Raw genomic sequence first — 13,492 nt, 5'->3', positions numbered from 1 at the left:
TATGGATTTCTGCCACTGGATAAAAGCTCATCCCGAACAGTTAAGCGTTATTTTATTCAGTGAGGAGGCGTCTTTNTCCCGAAGTCCGACACATTCCTCCTGGGACATCCTGTGTACATAGTATAACATCGTAATGAAAATGTAACATTATCGTAACTCGCTGGTTAGATCACTGTTTAGACCACGTTGTCATATACATTCACAACAGTCTTCGGTCACAACGGCTCATCATCAGGCACAAATAAGGATTTGTGTAAATTGCCATATTCTATTCAATATTTACTCGCGCACAAGACTCGTGTGTAAGTCCAGACTTACAACCAAGTTGGATTCTCAGAGCGATGGTCATGAAGAGGTCTATCTTCCGGGATATGACGCAGTATAGCGCGTTAAAAGCAAATCGACTNATAAGGAACACCATCCCGAAGTCCGACACATTCCTCCTGGGACATCCTGTATACATAGTATAACATCGTAATGAAAATGTAACATTATCGTAACTCGCTGGTTACATCACTGTTTAGACCACGTTGTCATATACATTCACAACTGTCTTCGGTCACAACGGCTCATCATCAGGTACTAATGAGGATTTGTGTAAATTGCCATACTCTATTCAATATTTACTGGCGCACAAGACTCGTGTGTAAGTCCAGACTTACAACCAAGTTGGATTCTCAGAGCGATGGTCATGAAGAGGTCTCTCTTCCGGGAATTGACGCAGTATAGCGCGTTAAAAGCAAATCGACATTTCAGACACCTGCTTTCACATTGGTTCCTTGCGGGGTTATTCTTGGACCCTGATGATGGAGGGTGATATGTTCCTCGGAAACTACGGTTAAATTTCAACGGACTATTTGGCATTATATCCCAGAAAATGGTAACCTTCAAGCTGAATTCTTGTTGAAATGTAATTTATGAGAAGTACTCGGACCAACCAATCGTCCACTTTCNTAAGTCCAGACTTACAACCAAGTTGGATTCTCAGAGCGATGGTCATGAAGAGGTCTCTCTTCCGGGAATTGACGCAGTATAGCGCGTTAAAAGCAAATCGACATTTCAGACACCTGCTTTCACATTGGTTCCTTGCGGGGTTATTCTTGGACCCTGATGATGGAGGGTGATATGTTCCTCGGAAACTACGGTTAAATTTCAACGGACTATTTGGCATTATATCCCAGAAAATGGTAACCTTCAAGCTGAATTCTTGTTAAAATATAATTTATGAGAAGTACTCGGACCAACCAATCGCCCACTTTCCTTTCCTTATAATCTGAGCATCTGGTAAGTGATGGGATGGATTTATGAAGTACTCCATTGAGATGACCTCAGGTGTCATTATATACATGCCAAGTTTTATGAGGATTTGTTTCGGCATTCACACAAAATTAAGATTATTAGCTAAATAATTTGAGAGGCCGTAGTGTTAACATTCCTAAGGGGAAGGGTTTCAGATGGACTCATGTGGCATCATGTGCCCACCAGATTTTACGATGATTGGTTCAGGCATTCAATTCACCTCAATAATTTGAGGGGATTCAATGTTGGTATAACTGATGAGAGAGATTTATGAATAAGGCCATTGAGATGATTTAATGCGACTGATGACTGATACAAGCCTTCTACCTCTGCAATTTGAGAGGCCGTAATTATGGTATTGCTGATGGGAGTGATTTATGAAGTGCCCCGCCGAGATAACCTCTGCTGGCACGATGTTAATACGACATTTCATGCCCATCAGTTGAGAAATTCAAGCAATATCAAAGGAAGTTACCCCAACAGTTTCAGAGATCGTAGTGTTGGTCTTACTAATGTGAGGGATATTTGTGCCGTTGCGATGGACGCCGGTGGCATGATATACACATCGAATTTCATGTCGATCGATTGCGGAATTTAATTAATGTTATGGTTATCACGGCAAGAATGCGAGAGGCTGCAGTTTAGGTACTTTTGACAGGGAGGGGTTTGTGAAGTACGCCGTTGACATTGGCTCAGGTGGTTCACATGCTTAACAAGTTCCATGACGATGGGATCAGGCATTCATGTAATATTAAGCCTATTACCTCAACAAACTTTGAGGCTGTAGTGATGGTTTTATTGATGAGGTGGATTCATGAAGTATGCCGTTGAGGTGACATCTGGTGGAATGAAATAATACTAATTTTCATGAATATTAATATTTGCCTCGGCAGATTGAGAGCCTGTAATGTTGGTGTTATTGATGGGTGGGGTTTATGAATAGGGCCGTTGAGATGGATTCAGGTGCCATGATTTACAAAGAGTATCATAAAGAGTGGTTCAGGCATTTGAAAGTTATTAGGGTAAAACTCATAGTACACAGACACCAAGGCGATCTCGTATGCCTACATTCATTTTCTCAAAATATGGAAAGCAAGCGAAAAATTGCGTTGCCCAATACACAACAGCCAACCCCAAAACGTCCAGAAAACATGCACATTTCAGAGCAGACAATAAGACGTAACACAAAAAGAAGGAAACAGAAAAACACACACACACCATATGCATATCCTCCAGATTCGTATAATAACACCACAAGCAACAATAGGTTCTGTGAAGAGCTAATCGCCCACTTCTCTTTCCCCACGAACAGAGTATCTCATACGAAAATGGGGCAACATTTTGTTATGTATGCGGAAGTAAGACAATAAAACAATAATATAAATACGATTATTATGGAACCTTAACTGCACATGTATTGAAACAATTTAAAGTAGTAAAGATGTCGTTGAGCTGGCTCGGGGACATTATATACGAGGGTCGTACTAAAAGTCATGAGTAACAATTTTTTGTAAAGTAACATGCTTTATTATTGACAAACCAAATACACCACCTCAATCTACAGACCTTTCTTTATTTTTTCACATAATCGCCACTTCTTTGTACACATTTCTTCCAGCGTTCTGGGAATTTGAAAATTCCCCTTCTGTAAAATTCCGTTCCAGCCATCCGAAAACATTGGCGCACTGCTTTCTGAATTGCTTCCTTTGTCTTAAAACGTCCACGGAGCTGATCCTTCACAAATCCGAAAAGATGGTAGTCGGAGGGTGCCAGATCAGGGCTATAGGAGGGGTGTGGAAAAACTTCCTACCCCACCTTTGCAATTGCTTCCAATGTGAGGCGAGCGGCGTGGGGGCGAGCGTTGTCGTGCAGGATGATGTATCGTCCCGGACGTTAATCGCGCAATGCACGACGGAGCTTGTGCAGCGTCTGGAGATAACGAGCAGCATTGGTGGTTTGCCCAGGTTCCAGGAATTCGGCCAGAATAAACCCCTCTGCATCCCAGAAGACTGTGCCCATCACCTTCGCAGCTGATGGCACTGTCTTTGCCTTCTTTTTTGATGGAGAATGCAAATGGTGGCATTCCATACTCTGCCGTTTCGTTTCAGGTTCGAAATATTGAAACCAGCTTTCGTCACCTGTCACAATACAGAGCAAAAAACCATCGCCTTCATGTCGATATCTCTGCAGCAGTTCTGAGGTGATGGCTTTTCGCTGACCTTTGTGGTCTTCAGTCAACAACCGCGGGACCCAACGAGCACAAACTTTCCTACAGCCCAAGCTTTCAATCATCTCCTGTACTGCACTGTGCCCTATTCCAAGTTTTCGGGCTACTGTGTCCACAATCACACGCCTGTCATCTTCAATGATCTCATCCACTCTTTCCTTGTTGCGTTCAGTTAAGGCTGTTCGAGGACGACCGCTCCGAGACTCATTTTCGATGCTGGTGTTCCCATCTTTAAAATGTTTCACCCATCTTCGAACACTGCTCGCACCCATGCACACACTTCCATAAGCACGCTGAAGTCTCTGGTGAATTTCTGCAGCAGGGATTTCCTCTTTCACAAGAAATTCGATGACAGCACGCTGGCGAAACGACATATGGTTGTCGGCCATTTGGTTAGGAGTGATACTGGTCACGTGATGCAAGCTATTGACGTCACAAGACACTCAAGGTTAACACAACAGCTGGTTCCACCTACCACCTTACTCTCTTTCATATGCTGTAAAGTTGCTCATGACTTTCGGTACGACCTACCTACATACAAAGTTTCATTACAATCAGCTCAGGCATTCATGTATTATTTAGATTATTACCTCAACAGTTTGAGAGGCTGCAGTGTTGGTATTGAGGAAGGAAGGAGGAAACATGAAGTAGCCGTTGAAATTGGCTCAGATGTGATACATACCAAGTTTCATAAATATTAGTACAGGTATTCAACAATTCTTCGCTTGGAGCTTGAAGATTACAGACATGGACGGAGCAGCTGGTGAACTTTCACTGCTAAGATTCGTTACCAGGTAACGTCTAGCTTATACGCAGTAACCAGAACAACTGACTTGTGAATAAAGAAGCTGTAAAATTCTTATTGTTAAGATTCATTACCAGGAAACGCCTAGAGAAAAATCTGTACAGATATAGCCATTGTTGTCAATAAAGAAGCTGGTAAATTCTTATTGTTAAGATTCAGTACCAGGAAACGCCTAGAGAAAACTCTGTATAGGCATAGGCACTGTTGTGAATAAAGAAGATGGTAAATTCTTATTGTTAAGATTCATTACCAGGAAACGCCTAAAGAAAGCTCTGTACAGGTATAGCCATTGTTGAGAGCGGCAACCAAGCAATGAATAGTGTTTTATATCTGTTGTGATTACTATTAAAATAGATCCGTAAAAACTGTGAACAGTAAAGATCCATTTCTGTGCACAGATTTATTAACCAATATACTTATATCCACGTATTTCCATAACGAAAATATTATTATTAAGAACTGTTGGTCTGAATGACTCAATCACATGAATCATGACCAAATGATGCAGGCACCAGAAATATATTTCCAATGTGGGCCAGTCACTCCGCAACACCCTCATATTTACACCTACACTTACACTAGACACAGCAACAAGCTTCATACGCTCAGCAAGAACCACATCAATCTACATATATATACCCCAACAACCCAATTACACTATCCACACATCCCAAGCAGCAACAAAAAGCAGAGCACAAACCCAAAAGCAGATTTCTCAGAAACAGAAGAAAGCACTGACAGCCATGACAATGATGACCGGCTATCCTTGCAAGCAGTCAGCGGAAGAGGTAGAAAATATCAGGTCCAGAACCACAAAAGTGCCCAAAACGAAAAAGAATAAATCACAAGAAACAAACAACCACCAAAGTAAGATACAGATCATTAATAAATTTGGAGCTCTGCGATACGCAGGAACCGGGGGCAATACTAAACAGGAAAGAAAAGATCCAGTATCACCACCGATGTTTGTCGCAGGCATCACAAACGTGCAGCTACTATCAGCTACAATGGAACAGGTAGTAAACAGCTTAAACTACACTTCAAAAATAATCATCGACACAATAAACAAACTGGAATACCACAAAATAATAACAGACATATTAAAGGAGAAAAAATTTAACTCCACACATACTAACAGCGTGCGGACAGAGTAAGAATCAGAAATCTACACCCTTCTGTGCAGCAGGGATTGGTGTGAGAAGATTTTGAACGAATGGGGCGCAAAATCGAAACCTATGGAACATCAGACACAGGGTCACTGGCAATCCCTTGTCAATCTTCTTCTTAGATGTCGAACCGGCAGCCAACAACAGCGAAATACACTACATAGAATGTCTGAAAAATACGAGAGCCAAAAGTCACATACTTTACCAATAGCAAATTAACATACGACAATGTGAGAGATGCCGAGCGTACTTGCATACCAGAGGGCACGGCACACACAGACCAAGATGCCTGAAATGTAGTAAATCACACAGAACTGAAAAATGCACTATACCATAGACACAGGCAGCAACATGCCTACATTGTGGAGAAAGGCCCCCGGCTAGCTACAGAGGCTGTAAAATCTAGCGAGAAATCACACGCACAAGATTTCCTTCATACCGAATAACAGCAAGTATCCAGATCTCCTAGACTTCTTCATCTTTAAAGGGCTATTGCGTAACTAATATTAGAGTTAATTTCACCGACCACACAACACGTTTCTATTATTGTCACACTACATGTTTCGACCTCGAGAGGTCATCCTCAGGTGTACGAACACAGTTGCACAATCACACGCAATCACATTCGTGATTGCCATGCAACGGAACCAAATAATGTCGCTTCTACCACACGTTAGTTACATACCTACTTTACCTCAGAGCAAATGGACTCTCCCTTCCTATATTACGAACATGCGCAGTGACGAGAAGAACAGAACCTCGCGTTAGCTGGCGGTCTAATGTAGTGTTGTCACGATGTTTTCGAAACAGGAACAACGGAGTTGGATAAAGATTGAATGTGCCAGGGGCCGTACAGCACGGCAGTGTTGTCAAGGTCTTCAAGAGGCTTGCGGGGAATCTGCATTGCCTTACAGAACACTGGCAAGGTGAGTAAAAGCCTTCAACGAGGGAAAGCGTGGCAGACATGCGTCGACCAGGTCGTCCTAGTGTCAGTGAAGAAGTGTATCCTCTTTCCGTGTTACTGGAGAGTGATCGACGCCATATGATTCGTGAGCTGGCCCGAGAGACAGGATTAGCGCATACGACTGAGCTTCACATTCTGAAGGAATGCCTAGGCATGAGAAAAACTGCNGAACCCCAGCAATGTGAAAGTTATGGTGATTCACGTGTACGACTGTGATGGTGTTATCCTAACGCATACCGTTCCCCGACAGCAGACCGTCAATGCGCAGTATTTCTGTTCATTTTTGGAACACAGCCTGCGATCAGCTTTGAGAAAGAAGCGGCGACACTTTCTGCAGAACCCACCCATCATTTTGCAGGACAATGCTCGGCCGCATGCAGCGCAAGCTGTGGCTGATTTGCTCGATCGATGGGGCTGGGAAGTGCTGTACCATCCACCATACTCCCCGGACTTAAGCCCTCGTGACTTCGACTTGATTCCTAAGATGAAGGAACCACTTCGTGGCATTCGGTTCAGAACTGTTTCAGAGATTCTTCAGGCAGTAGACCACTCCATTGGAACTATCAACACAACAGGCGCTGCTAAAGGTATCCTACGACTTCCACATCGCTGGCAACGGGTTGTACACAATGCTGGTGACTACATTGAAGGACAGTAAAACTTCGAAACATGCATCTATTTTGTATCAGTTGTAAATAAGTAGTTGCCACTATTAAAGTTCCAACCCTCGTACATAAGTGGATAAAATGGAATATAGAAGTTACACCACCGGGTATTACTAATGCAAGTGCCAGAATTTATTGAACATGTATACTTATTGCAAATTATGCATAGTAAATGTGAAAAACAGTGTTTAAAATTTTTAGGGATGATAAAAACAGATACACAGACACATAGAGAGCAAGGAGAGCTTATAAACCCACTCTCATTCTTAGAAAATTAGGAATTCAGGCTAAAGAAATGTAGTCCAAAATACACCATCCACTACACGGACGAAACCAAAATAACTGCCTAATTTCCAGACTAGGAGTCAGAGTTGCTTTACGACTGACCGTTTACCGCCAAACTCTTCGTCTTTGCGACAAGCCCCTTGAGACTCACGACCAGTATTTCTTTAGCTGAACACTTGCTTTCATAGCCCTTATGTAACATCCTCTCTAACGAGGACGGGTCTGTCGTTTACAATTGCTGCTAGTCCTCGCCAGCGCAGTCATTCTCAGGTCCGAGTCCCTAGGGACAAGTGACCACATTTTACTGATATTTCAGGCTCCCCAACCTGGAGGGCCAGGTCCTAGTATTAAATTCCCCAGGAAACGAATGGCCCCGCTATACCCTCAGGCATAGGGTTCCCTTTTCGTCGCCTCCTACGGCTCGCAGGGCTACGGTGGAGGTATTCGGCCCAGCCTCCACATGGAAGTACTTCCTTACCTGAGTCAGAATCACTTACGACTGTCGGTTTACCGTCAGTCAGTTCGTCTTGGCATCAACCCTTGAGACCCACGACCAGTAATTTTTTTACAACTGGCCTACTTTCCATTCAGTACACGAGTATTTTATTCGATACAGAACGCATAGAAAACACTGCGTCGAACAGTTCTTCTATTGTTGAGTGAGTACTCGTTGTTGTGGAAACGTGTTTCTTGAGTCGTTGCCTAGCAAAGATGAGAAGGTACCGACAGGAAGGTAATATTATAAGCTTCCTTTAATTTTTCACATTATGATTTTTTAATTTAATTAATAGCGTACTTACAGTCTGCTCTCGATAATCCGGAATAATAAGAACATTTGTTCTAAGTAGGTGTCTTGGGTAGAGAAGTTATCCACTGATGATACTGTGACAGGCCCTGTAGAGGAATGGTGATGTTTCTAATCTTCATCTGCGGGTTGCGGTTGGTCAGACCGCCACTGTCTCCTAAATCTTCTTACATTTCGTGGGTTGCTAATTTCTGCAGCTAGTCTGTTATTGTATCCGAGTAAGCTTTGATGGTAGAGTGTTGTTCTATGATGTATGTGATTTGCAGATCACTGTGGATAGTAAAATTGGAGATATAGCAAGGCGATTTATTTACTGAGCATAAGAATATGGATAGCTTGGATTTACGGCCCAAAAGTCAGGACTTTCCTCGTAGTTTTAAATTTAAGTCCTAACGCTTTGTTTCGACGTCAGTTTTTGGTCGAGCTATAATCCCATGTAATTTACTTCGGTTTGGATAGGTATTTGTATATTATTGATGGTATCCTGCGGGCAAGTTATACATTTCGTGGTGAATGTAACGTGCACTGATTTCGGCTGGTTTATTTTGATTTTCCATTTGCTGTACCATTGCTAGAGGAGGTTTAAGTGATGCTACTGCTGTATCATTATTTGCTGCTAGCAGGGCTGTGTCATCCGCGAGGGTTGCGATTGTAGTGTTGTGGGCAACTCTGCACTACAGAGTACAGTAAAGGTCCCATCACGCCTCCTTGCGGTACACCTGATTGAAATCTGAATATGAATTGTTATATTTTATTTGGAAGTGCCTTTCAGTGATGTATGAATTTAAAAGCAGGTAGTAGGGGCTGGAGAATGCATTTTTGATTATATATAGTAGTTCAGTGTGCCAGACGTTGTCAGACGCCTGAGCAACATCAAGGAAAACTGCTGCACACAATTTTCTTTCTTCGAGGGTTGGCCGATACTGTTTACGATTATATGCGTTTGTTGTATTGTGGAGTGCCATTTCCTAAATCCAAATAACACACAAAAGGACTTTTTTTTTTCGGTAGTGTATACCTCAAGCACGGTAGCCATTTGACTACTGAAATCAGAGTCTGAACATGGGTTGGCGCGCCTGTTACCTAAACTTTCATGAGGTTGGAGTGTGTTCCTATCTATTTCTTCAATTCCAGCTATTTTCCTTCCATTTATGACCTTATCACTGACTCTTCCTCGTAATGGTAAGCACGGGACCGCGACTTGTTTTGGCTAATAAGAGACCAAATTCTATGTGTGTCAAGAGGCCCCACTATAGTCTCGAACTTCGCAAGTTTTTTGAAAATATGTACGTATAATACTCGTAAAACATGAGGTTTAATTTCTCTAAAATTCTGTAAGAAATATCATGGGTTACAACTTCTATCATTCGACGCCCCACCACTACCTACTTCTTTCTGTGCCCCACCCCTTCTTTATTTACCTCTTTCTCCGTTTCTCATTTTTTGGCCTTGGCCTCTTGAGCCAGTTCCTAGTCTCTCTCTGTCTCCCCTTGCGATGCAGCACACTTTCGTTTCGCACCAGTTTCATTTATATTTATTTGGCTTCGAAATTTCCTTGGCTGCTGGGCTGCACTTCTCTCTGGAGTTCAGTTTACAAATATTACTGTTGCTCTTGGACTGCTACCTTTGCTATTACTGCGATTAGTATTATTATATTCAAACCCTCATTAATTCATGCTACTTACGTGACTTGCCTTCGCGCTCCCCTTTACCCAATTTTACCTACGCCGACCTCAGCGGTAGCCGCTTTCTCGTTGCCCCGCTCTGATAAATACTCAGCGAGTTCTGTTGAAATTATGCACACAAAGGAATACGGCTCCTCCTGTAATGTCTAGGATAGTCTGTCCAATTATAATAGAATTATGAAGTCCTTAATAATCCTAATTGCACAGGACTTGAGGTTCTAGCAGCGGTGATTATGTACGAGTTCTCCCTTCAGGAAAGTAACGCCGTGACGTCAGTTGAGATTCAATGGACGTTTTGGAGGAACATATCTCGTCCGTCTAGAGGCCGAAGAATACGCCGATCAAGATACCGGCGTCAAAGCAGGATGTACGCAGACCTGAAGATTGAGGCGATATTTTTATTCGAAACGTAGTTAACTTTCAACGGACTAATCCCAGAATGTAGTAATCTTCAATATTCATTACAATACATTGTCACGTGTCACAATGACTATAAATGGGGTTCGATTTGGTAACTGGATTTATTAACACCCTACAGGTCTTGCTATAATTATTAGACTTTTTAAGATTTAGGGTATTCACGGCTGTGACTATGAAGAAAGCAGTCATCTGGGATGTGGCGCCACATTATTAAACTGTTCCTGCTTTACTTAATGTAGAATCTCTACACACTAATTTTCTCTGTCTATTTCCACTGTCCGTTTCCTGGCAACGGATTTATAACACAGGAAATATGAAAGACTCACTAAATTACACATTTCCAATATCGATGTACTATTGCACAGATAAAGTCTTCAAATCACACTTTGAGTCTTCTGTAATCCTCAAGCTTCCTGCTTGCTTACTGTTCTCCTCCTGGTTACCGCTATACTCCGTCCTCTTACTACTCAGCTTAGTAATTCTGCTCACTAGTATAGACGCGGCACCGATACGAACCTACAGAAAACACACAAGACAGTCCATTGGTGTTTTGGCTGCACCACAGTAAACATATTTCGCGTGATTTCTAACCACTGTTGTGAGACATCTTTGCGCATGCGCAAGCTGCAAAGACACAAAGAAAACGCTGCTCCTGTATTGTTGGCGTGTGTGTTGCGGGCGTTTCCTGGCAATGGATTTACACGGCACGGTTGGCTGCTAGGAGACTCGCCATTGCTGTGTGAACTCCAAGTGTGCTGCCTTTGGGTAAGTGTAGCTCCGACTGATTGACTCATCAGCCAGCATGGTCCCTTGTGGTATCGGGCCCCACTTGGAGCCATGACCATATGTTTGTTCACTTCCAGGACCACTGGATTTTATTTTCTTAATCACTGCACCTCCTTTTCGACAAAAGGAGTGATTGAACACAATGTTTGGTTTGGAACAGGTCATGATGGAGAATGGGAGACTGAAGGTACCACTCCGTCCATTCTTAAATATTACCGGCTTCTCCTTTGAGGCTTCAAGCCCCACAAGTAAGTCGCTACTTATAACTACCGTCACGTTCGCCTACACGTTTGGCGTCACTTATAACCGCCCCTTTGTTGCCCTTCGGCCTGCGGCTCCGTCTGAGTAGTAGTGCAGGGAGCGGGAGTCGATGACGATCGGCCCCTCTGCTCCGATGACCACTTTGACGCTGCCCTACCTGGTGTTGCCGCTGCTGAAGTTGCTGGGTCGTAGCTGGTTTCGGCTTGACCTGGCTCCACCGCTTCTTCCCTCAGTTGAGATTATTGGGGGTTGGATTTCATGATGGGATCCGATAGTATGGGCGCCAGCAAACAGTTAGAGACTATTAACGATTCATAGTAAGTGGGGAAGGAGTGAGCATGTGAAAGCTGACGGTGGGTTTGACTAGACAGTGGAGATGAGTCTCTCCTCAGGTCGGCTACGGGTCAGGCTCGGACAAGTGAGGGTGAAGCACCTCTAATCAACACAATTCACGGTACCACCGCAATACTTTATTATTGTTCTTCTTAAAGATACTCGGCTGTATGAATTCACACAATCTGATTTAGTTTTGGCTTACAAGCAACTGGTGTTACACTTGTACAAATTACACTCGATAAGCTCAGCTTACAACCGTCCGCTTATGGATTAAGATATATCTCTTTATGAGTCGTTATGAGCAAAATTGTGTACTTAGAATTATCTTTTAGCGCGTGTGATGCGGGGCTTGCTTCCGCCAAGTTCTAAAGTTGATAGACGAATAAAAATCTTAGACTGAACTCTCTGCCGAGCCAGAGGTCCTAACTGACATTATCTGCCTATTCTCCTCTCCTCCTAATTTCCCGGATAGGCTGATTCAAATAAGAGGAGTTGGCTTAATTTTGGTTCCGGCCCATGACAATTGTTTTTAAGGGAATTTCGCCCTAAAAGACCAAACGACGAAATTGACAGCGATGCAACTTATGAGGGGTCGCTAATGATCTCCTGGCACTCCCACTTTTGACTTACGGCTGGTAGAAACTGTCACTTCTAGAATTCTCAAAGTGACTTGCCGCTGTAAGTCAAATTCTCAATTTCTAAAGAAACTCAGTTGGGTTTCTTGAAGTATCATTTCTGCCCTTTTGGAAAATAACACCAGATGCTTGGACGCAAGGACTAGCAGATGTCCTTGTCCGCGCAAGTTTGGTCTATCTGCTTATCGCCTATTCCTTGTTCTGACTGTGTGTCTTAAACCTTTGTTTCTTCATAAATTCTTATTATCAACTCTATCAGCTACTGAAATAAAAAAGGGGGGGGAGGATTTCAATGGTGCGGTTATGTAAATTCGGCACTAGATAGAGGCAAGTCGTCATCTTCACGACCAGGCCACTTTGCCTGTGTGGAAAGCAACTGGTGCCCATTGTATGGGGGGCTGGGTGGGCCCCAAAGCCGGTCTGCACGCAGAGAGGAGAAAAGTCTTTGATCCTTCCGAGAATTTACTCCATTTAATCGGTCGTACAACTTTTCACCGAGTCACCGTAGTGATTCCTGACTCTGCCTCTCCACACGGCTCACGTAGAATGCGAGACTCGCCGGACTTGCCGGTACGGCCAGCGATTGGATTCCGCTGGCAAATGACTAAATATATTGAGTTTCAAATAATATTCATGACGTAATGTAAAAGGTAAAGTTGTCCAGGTGCTTAAAAAATTAAGCACTACGCCATGAAGGCGTATGGGGGAGTGAATGCATAGGTCCACAGATATTCACAAACTATTTTAATGAACTATACACATGCCAATAAAATAAGGAACATTTACATTTAAATCCCTAATTACTCTCATATATGTCTACGCTGGTATATACTGTATATTACTGCCAATGCTGATATTATTTATTGTTCCATCATTGCAATAATATTATCAGGTCGGCACGCAGCACCGTCTCAATTCCGAGACTTGTTGGGTGTCAACTTGATGTGTCTCTGCTTTTCCTCTGATAGCATAAAACGAGGTAAAATTATTCTGATTGTGGAGATGCTGATCTTTAGGCATAGACTGTCCTGATATTGACTTAAAGTGACGGTTTAAGTCTGTGATATTTGTTTTGAGATCTTTAGAGAGGATGGGCGCACAGTGATGTTCCTCATTATGAACACCGTGTTCGTAGCGTTTCTGACGCATGCGC

The sequence above is a fragment of the Cryptotermes secundus genome, unplaced genomic scaffold (genome assembly GCF_002891405.2).
Source record: "Cryptotermes secundus unplaced genomic scaffold, Csec_1.0 scaffold2724, whole genome shotgun sequence".
NCBI lineage: Eukaryota > Metazoa > Arthropoda > Insecta > Blattodea > Kalotermitidae > Cryptotermes > Cryptotermes secundus.
Note: the sequence above shows the minus strand (reverse complement) of the source record.